Source organism: Kryptolebias marmoratus, linkage group LG20, assembly GCF_001649575.2.
Source record: "Kryptolebias marmoratus isolate JLee-2015 linkage group LG20, ASM164957v2, whole genome shotgun sequence".
Classification (NCBI taxonomy): domain Eukaryota; kingdom Metazoa; phylum Chordata; class Actinopteri; order Cyprinodontiformes; family Rivulidae; genus Kryptolebias; species Kryptolebias marmoratus.
Genome location: NC_051449.1, coordinates 16,522,818 through 16,531,849, shown reverse-complemented (window position 1 = coordinate 16,531,849; position 9,032 = coordinate 16,522,818).

Here is a 9,032-nt window from a genome sequence, read left to right as displayed (position 1 = left end):
TATATATATATATATATATATATATATATATATATATAAAATATATATAAAATCTCCTTTCTGTCAGTTTTGTAAAAATTGTTCATAACATATTTTTTTACGGTATGCTGCATTTCCCAGCTTCTGTTTATATATGTACGTGTTTTAAGAAACCCTGGCTGGCCAGGTATGTGCACGGCAGAATTACCATTAAAATACTTCAACTAAATTATGTAGTTTGTCTGTTTATTTGAGATTTACATCTTTAAATTAAAGTCTAAATCATTTAAATGCAGCCTCAACAGAGTCTAAATCCTAACCCCAAGAAAAAGGCTTCTTAGTTTATCTTCTGATCATTTTCAGTTGTTTTCTACGCACATTGGGTTGTTGACATAAAAAATCTGTGGTCCATTAGATTAGCGGCATGATGTGCGCTCTCTGTTACGGGTTTCATCTTTCGCTGAGCTTCCTGCGCCGTTCATCATCACCTCTTTGCTAAGAGTGGAAAATGTTTGATTTCAGTGCTGTGAGCCAAATGATGTAAAAGCATTCTTGCCCTCTTGGTGTGCCGGTGTAGCCACACACACAAAGACCAGCTTTGTGTTTTGTTGATCTTAATCCCTTATCATCCCTGGATGCATTTCCTCTTCTTCCTCTGCACTGGCACAGATGTGGTGAAACTCTGGCCTAAAAGTCCTGCTTATTCACCATTTGTTACACACAAAACGCTACACATGCAAAAAAGGAGCGAATGCATGGGCATAATGATACTGTTGCTTTGCAATCTTTTGAAGTAGATTCTAGTTGGTAGGTTAGACAAACACAACCTGAACTGACCCTCTGCTCCATGAGCTGCTCAAAGACATAGTTCACATACTTTGAAGTGGGTTCTGTGGGAAATTTATGAACACTTAACATATTACCTGTCAATCTGGAAAAAAACAGAGCTTAATCTGATTGGTTTGATGAGCAAATTACAGCCATCCTAAAGCAACTCAAGGCTCATATATTTCATAGCGGTTCATGTGATCTGTATTTTGTAAACATTTGTACTGTCCTCAATTTTGCACAACATTATGATGTTCCAGCAGGAAGTGCCTCAGGGTGCATGGTAAGTGCTATAGTTTGCTGCTGTCTGCTCTTGCAAAGAACCATAAAATTTAGTGTAAACAGCCATGAAACTGAAAGTGATGGAAATATTAATATTAATGCATTAGAAAAGCTTCCACTTCTAAAAGTATGAATTATTCCTTTCAGTTGGACAAAACCACCTCCCAACAGGACTGCAATATATCCCATAAAGAAACTTAGATTTAATTGTGCGAAATGGGTTCTGGCCAGGTTTCCCAGAGAAGGGAGGCAACCATAGCAGTACTGTTAAAATTCACAGAAGCTTGTTGCAGAGGCAGCCATTGGCACAGGACCTGCGTGAACTGCTCTGGTCCAGTGCCCAGCCTTTCAGGAATAAAACATCCATCCAGCAATCCAATCAGTCAGCTTTGATCTCACTCAAACAGTGGTTTATTTAGGTGTTCACATTTAGGACTCATTACTCCATCAGTCAGAAAGGCGGCTAGTTTGTTCAAACAAGTGGCCACCCACTGGGAGTCCATTAAAGAAGAATATTAGGCTCTGCAATCAGTAAGTCAGGCTGTCAAGCTAAGGTTGTAGGATCCCAGGACTGTGGTTATTTTAACAGTTCAGTAGCTGAATAAGAAAGTGTCTGTACAGCAAGCAAAGGCACAATGTTGCACTGTTTTTAAAACCTCTAGCACATGTAAAAAAAAAAGAACATTAAAATATGGTTCTATTCACGTCATTTATGTTTGTGTGGACCCAGAAACCAAAAATGTTTTGGTGCTAAATAGTTGTAAGAATTTGTCCAGGGCTTATAAGGATGCCAAGTGATGCTGTGAAGCAGAAATTAGGAGCTATGTGTTTGCTTTTGCACTCACGCCTGTGACCTTCACCAACAACAACAATGGAGGACTCAGCAGTACAAATGCTAATGCTATTTTATTTGTGCTGGTGCTAAAAGAGTGTTCAAGTCGCTCATCCATTCAAAGTAAATTTATGTATGAAGTAATCGCATCCCCTACGTCATCCAAGAATTCCTATTAAACCAAGAAAATACCTACTCTGTGGCAAGAACTAAGAAATATCCAAATAACACAAGGACCACAAATGGCCACAGTATCAGCACGGCAAAAAAAAAGAGAGTCAAACAACCTCACAGGAATACAAGAACTCTGTACTAGTCCCCTGTGGTCTAAAAACAACCCCCAAACCAGAGCAATGACAAAGATACTTCTAGAAGTAACTTTCACATTTTGTTTTTGTGAGAGCTATTACTCAAATGTTAAGATAAAAAAAAAACTAAAACAGTAGCTCAAAGCCTTAAGCAGCAAAATGGTAGCTAATAGTAGCATGAGAACCAAAAAAATGGTGCAAATATTCTGAAGCTGATTTCAAAGACAACAATGTCTTTGAAGGAACTGAAGAGATCTAAATGTATTTTATTTAAAATAAAGTTAAATAATTCAAAAAGTAAAAAGTTACTAAAACAGAAAGTCTATTTCTGACTGAGCTGAATGTTTTGATACATGAATAGTTAAAATAGTGCAAAGTATACAGAAGTAGTTTGGTTCCAAAAAAATCAAATGAAAGAAAGTATAATCAGGAAAATGATAGTGTGAATGCTGACTCAGCATTCACACTATTAGAACCAACTTGCTCATATGAAATCAAAAGTTATTCTTTGTAAGTAGTCATTACTGTCATTATGAGTCATAAAAACAAATCATGGGACATAATCTACCATTTCACTGTAAGGGAGCATCATCTTTCTGAAACAAATGAATAAATAGTGCTGGCTGGTGTTTGTGTAGGTCTAACAACATACCCCGCTGTAGCCAGTTTTAGCGATAAAGCCCTTTTGATTGTGTGTTGGTCAGTAAAATAGAGAAATGTCAAAAGGACTTAGCAATTATAGTGGGGGGATTTTGAGATATGGTTGAAATTTGAACACAGATGGTTGAATCCGAAACACACCGGCATGCATGTGTAAATGTGCACATGTTTATGTGTGCACACACACACCTCGGTGGACATGTGCGTTGGGTTTCTAAATCTGTCTCATGCGATCCCACTGATGCTTTACAGCCGGCTGCGCTGGTGGTTAACTTCTGGGTGGACACACACTGTGCATGTGGGCTAACAATGGCTGTGGGACAGAACACGAAGTAACGTGTGTGTGTGTCGGCGTGTAAGTGTGTGGCTGGACTACCTTCTCCCAGCCCTCCACCACTCACAGATTTAGATGATGTTATTATTTTAACATAGTTAGCAGCTGTGTTTTTGGTGGCGAAACACAGTAATCATTTCCCCACTGCGGGCATTTCTGATGGCTGAGGTATATTTATAACTGTGGACTGTTTCGCTCGACTTTCCCATGAAACACACAGATCTGGAAGCTTCTCAAACTCATTTTTGGTCAGTCGTTCTGTCAGACCTGGGGTCATTTGGTGCAGCTCAGACTGCCCGAGGTTGCTGGTCAATGAAAAGATTTACGGATCCTAAAAGTTGTGAAAGTGCTACAGCTAACTTTTGCTGCAGCTAAATGGGCTTGCAAATTAAAAATGGTTTCCGCATGAACCGCCATATAATTTTGCAGATTGGAGTTGTTTTAGGAAAGCAGCAAACTTCTTAACTTTTAGCCCCACTCAGAGTAGCTGTTAAACTCTGTTTAAAGGTACTCATGGCAAAGCCCTTCATAAAGTAAGAAAATCTGCACAATATTATTCTCATATCAATGATTAATGTGTCCTTAAATCAAAAATTTATAAGCAAAATTTGTGAACAGCTGCCAACTGTTGTTCATCTACAGAAACAACTGGGTCAACAATGGTGACATCTATGGAAGAGCCAAAGAAGTTTGGCATTTTTGATGTACTAGTGCGTATTTGTGCTCACATTTGTTGAGTAAAGTTAAAACAGGTTAGATCGTAACTGGCAGTGGTCTCTAATCCTGGTCCTGGAGGGCCACCATCCTGCATGTTTTACTTGTTTCTCTGCTCTAACACACCTGATTTGAATCAATGGGTGATTAACAGGCTTCTGCAGAACAAAAAGAGGTGATTTAACCTTTGAATCAGGTGTGTTGGAGCAGGGAAACAAGTAACAAATGCAGGATAGTGGCGCTCGAGGACCAGGATTGGACACCCCTGCTGTAAAGTTACCGGTCTTTCCTTAGTTTTCTTACTCGATCTTCCTCTAATGACCAGCGTAATGGAGGTCAGTCATGTGACTGAAGCTTCCATGTGGTTGTCGGCGCATTTAGCTGAGTGCTTCATTAAGATAGAGTTGGATTTCCATTAACTGCATATCAATATATCTAGAAAACTAATGGAGTGAACTTTTTTAAACAGCACCATTAGATATAGCTCAGGAAAAAAATGTTATCTGTTTGATTTCATATATAGCAATAAGTAACTTTAACTGAACTGAAGCTGTTCAAAGAGCTATCTACAAGAAGATATTAACTTTTCACAGAAGGTCACTTTAGATTGCAATATGAGTTCTGCGGCTTGGAGTTCTTATTATCACTCTTAAAAAAGATGTCTGTTCTCAAGCTGTTCCAAACCCACAGTGCAGCAGGGATGTTTTTGTGCGAATAAAACTTTTTCCACTATGTTCCAACGTTGGTCTTTGTTCTTTTGTTTAGCTTTGCCTTGTTTGCATATTATAGTAAGGACTCTGTCAGAAAAAATAAAAATGATCTGGTCGGTCACAGTATTTTCTTAAACCTAACAAAGTATTTCTAAGAATTAAATCTTTAATCTTTTAAAAAATATTTATTTAAACTACATGGCAGGGGTTATTTCTACACATTGGGGCTGAAACTGTGAGCTGCCAGCTGCTGTATAAACTGGTACGATGAATCCATATTAATTCTGTTCCTTACACAGCTCCAAAAGTGGTGGCAGTAAGCTCGAGCGTGTTTTGAAAGATTACTTTGGCTCGCACTCACTGTTGCAGACTCAGCAAATATTTGTAATGCATGGTTAGGTGTTTTACATCACCTCTTATCTTGGCTGCCCGGACCTGAGAAATGCCTGCAACAGGTACAGAGCCGTGCGGACAGAACTGAAAGCCAACTGCAACTTTTCCAACTCAGGAGAAAATGTCAAATGTCAGGGGGTTTAGTCTTAAATTACTGTTTATACTAAATCTGATGTATGTCTGCCTTTTTTCGAATTTGGCATTTGCTACGTGCCGTACAGGAAACCTATACAGAAAGTCTATTTAAATTAAGTTAGCATTCAAAAATATTATGAGTGCTTTCATTTTTGCACCTGCATGTGGTACCAGAAGGTTACTGTCAATATTCTGCCCAGTCTGTCAGAGTCAGGTGGCAGAAATGTCTTTCTACAAGCCTGCGATACCTGACTCCACACTTCACCTTTCAGATGGATACTTCTTACACTGCATTCTACTCATTTATCATCTGCCACCCACACACTTCCTCTGCCTCCTCAGGGTTTATTACTTGCGGAGTGATGGGTCTTGTCTCATTTCAAAATGCTGACACAAAGAGGAGCTCTGATTCGATCTGACTCCTCAGATCGGGCTGCAGGACTCATTTTGCCGCAGGTTTAAAGTATTTTGAGGCATATTAATTCTGGCTGCTCCAGCGCTCCGTACCACCCACACAACAAACACACTTACACATACAGGCAGATCCCAAACTCAAATTATGGGCTTGGCATCTCATTTCCCCTCTGTTTTGTTGGTAGCCCACATCGGGACTCCGAGTGCCAGCAGAGTGTGGCAGAGGGTCACAGTTTCCCACAGTGCCACAAGGTTCACAGGCTCACTTCTTACATCCAGACCCTTTGCTGTTGGTCCCTCCTAAAAAACAAAATTTTCCACTCAGACCAAGAATAGTTCTCAGACTGCTGGCCACGGCATCCCGTTGGCTTTGGTGGGCCGAGAGCACACACGGAATCTTAGTCATTGAAAGATTTATTAATTTTTTATTTTTATTTATTTTTTTCACAGTGATGAGAGAAGATATAGTTTATATGAGTTTCTATGAGAAAAACTGGGAGGAAACGGGAAAAAAAAAAAAGAAAACACCGCTGAGTTTTTCAAGTTTCGGTGCACATAGCGTGAGCGTGTATGTCCATGAGGGATGGAGACAGTTACAGCACTGTAATTTCCAGAACTGCTGTAAAGTACGGTATATGGCTAAAAATACCCTGTTATAAAAAAAAAATGTGTTATTAAAAGGTTGCATGGTTTCAGGAAAAGGTGCCCATGCAGAAGTTTTTAAAGCCCATTTATTACACTTCATACTTAAAGGATATTTTAAAAAGTCAAATGGTGATACAGGTTGATTTTTATTCTTATTTGCATTTAAAAGTTTTAAAGCCCTTAGCTTTCGGAAATGCTGTCTTTCTACCTTGGTTCTTCTTTAGTGTCTCTTAAAGCCATAATAGCTGCCAAATGATCAGTGTTTTTGATTTGAATTTTTATGCTTCAAGCACAACTTCTACATCATTCAAACTCCTCCGAGTTTTTGAAAATAGTAAATATTCCTCAGCTTTGTTCACACCTACATTTGGCAATCAGTTACAGTTGGTTATGGCAATTCTCCTGTTAGAGTTTGTAATATCTCAGAACAGCTCATCTGCTTAGCCCCCAATTTTACTTTAACGCTGTTGTAATTGTTGGCAACAAAACCTGACGATGCTGATTTTGTCCATTTATTACAAATTATGTAGTAGACTTTTGGTAGTGAATGATTTGTGGTTATTTACATATACATATACAAAAAGATTTAAGTCAAAAGCATTGAAATATCACATATTTTGACAGCTTCAAATATGTTGCATTGACTTCAGTTTGGAAACTGCTGTCAAAGTTTAATCCTCTCAAGGCAGGCGTTGCAACAACATATCTGATTTTTCCTGTTACTAGAACTTAATTTGAGCCTGAGAGGGTTAAAATAACATTTTTGACCATGTGATTATAAAAAGTCTTTTTTTAATGTTTAGGTTTAAGTGTTTTTTTCTTTGAATTTTCTCCTTTTCAGAGACTGAAACCTCTAAGATTCTGGTTGCAGCAAAGCAATGGCAGTTTTTTTCAAAGATGTGAGTTACAAAACACAACCGTAAATTATATTTCACCAATTGCTTCACTGCAGTTATGTTCTATAACCCCTAACACAGGAGTTTGATGCTTTGGACAAAGTTCAGCTGGAAAACTGCGATTCATGTCCCTGTTGTTGACCAAGTTCAAGCTTTTTAAGGATGGCACTGGCCCCTTTCATCCTAATGCACCGTTCCACACAGCTAAAATGATCTAAACAACATAAGCTGCATGATCTTGAGAGGTTGACTTGGTCTACGTAGTCTCCAGATATTTATCCAATCAGTCTGAGTTTCTTTAAAGATATGCATCTCTTCAGATATTTACCTAATTTAAAGAACTACTATTTTTTTGAATGTTAGAACAAATATCCAGATGTTGTATTCCTATAATGACTAAATTCAGTTTTGATCTAATTTCAGCGACTGATTTACCTGTACACTGACAAACAAGCGTCCTGTTGCCCTTGATGTTGCGTTTTGCGGTCTGGCAGAGCTGCCACGAAGTTGAAATTTATCCACAGTGTGATGACATAAGACGTCGTCCAAACCCTCCAGCTTGTTTGCGCAGCTACCTGGTTTTGGAGTGGGGGAGTCAGTAAACAGGTAAAATGCTACAAATAGAATCTATAGCCACTTAAGAATATAGTTTTATTGGAGGGCAGCCCATTCCCGGGCCTGCGTCAGCACTGACCTTTTTACTGTTTACAGAAGGGATTTGATTTCACCTCCACTTCTCTCACTTTTACTCTTTTTTTTCCTCCCCTCTAGATTGACTCTAAAGCCGTCTGAGGAGGATAAAATGGCAGTTTTGTCGAGGAGTGAGAAGTTGTGATATTTCCGTCGTGGGCCAAGCGATATAGCCCAAATGAGGTAAAAGAATGTTTGGCATTTTTAAGCCAAGAGTTCAAGATTTTGCACGTCTTGCCAAACACAGATCTTAGAAAACATAAGCACCTGCAGATGATATAAAAGATTTTAGTCTTTCAAGCTAAGGATAAAACACACACTGGTGGCCTTGCAAAAGGAAAATAACAAAGCTATTTTTTGTTGTTTTAAGACTTCTTTATGCCTGTTGTTGCATCTTTCTCTGAAGAATAGCCTAATTCCATTTCCTGTCATTATTTTCCTGTTGGCTTTCAGACTGCAAACATCCTGACCTGTAAGTGGGACATTTAAACGACTTCTCTTCAGTTAGTGAAGCTCTTTGTTGATTTACGTTTAGCTCCCACAAATCTACAGCACCATCTGCTGGGCAAACTAGGACAATCCCATTATTGTCATTTTCATTTGACTCATTTATCTATGAGCCTGAGCCAGGCACATGTGAAAAAATTTAAATAGAAGTTGAAAGATCAAGATGAGTCATGTTTTCCTTTTGCAGAGTGCTCATTAAAGGGCACCCCACAAATAAAACTGAATAAATAGCTGAGACAAAACTAGCTAAAAATAGTCAAAGTAACTGTTCAAACATTTTAAAGTGTGGTTGTGTTGAAAGTTTATGAACAATTATTATCTTACCTGTTGAAGATAGTTCTTTTGATTAGTTCAGCTGCTGAGCTGTTATCTTGAATCAAGCTGACTCCAAAGTTAATCATCTGTAGATGTCCAGCTGATGATTACAATGTGAGAGTTTTATTCAAATCCATCTGGTGGTTAATGAGATATTTCGCTAACAGACAAACAAACACACATATACACACACAGGCAATTGCATGATCGACCACCTCACATGGTGGTAGGCAATAAAGAAATCATGAAAAGCCAAGACAGGAATACACTTCTTTTGTGAATACTTTACAATCAAACTTTATTTACTTCCATAAATATGTTCTTATTTATAGTCACTTACTTCCTTACATGCCTATTTGCATATACCCTTCTACTCATTTTCTGTAACAG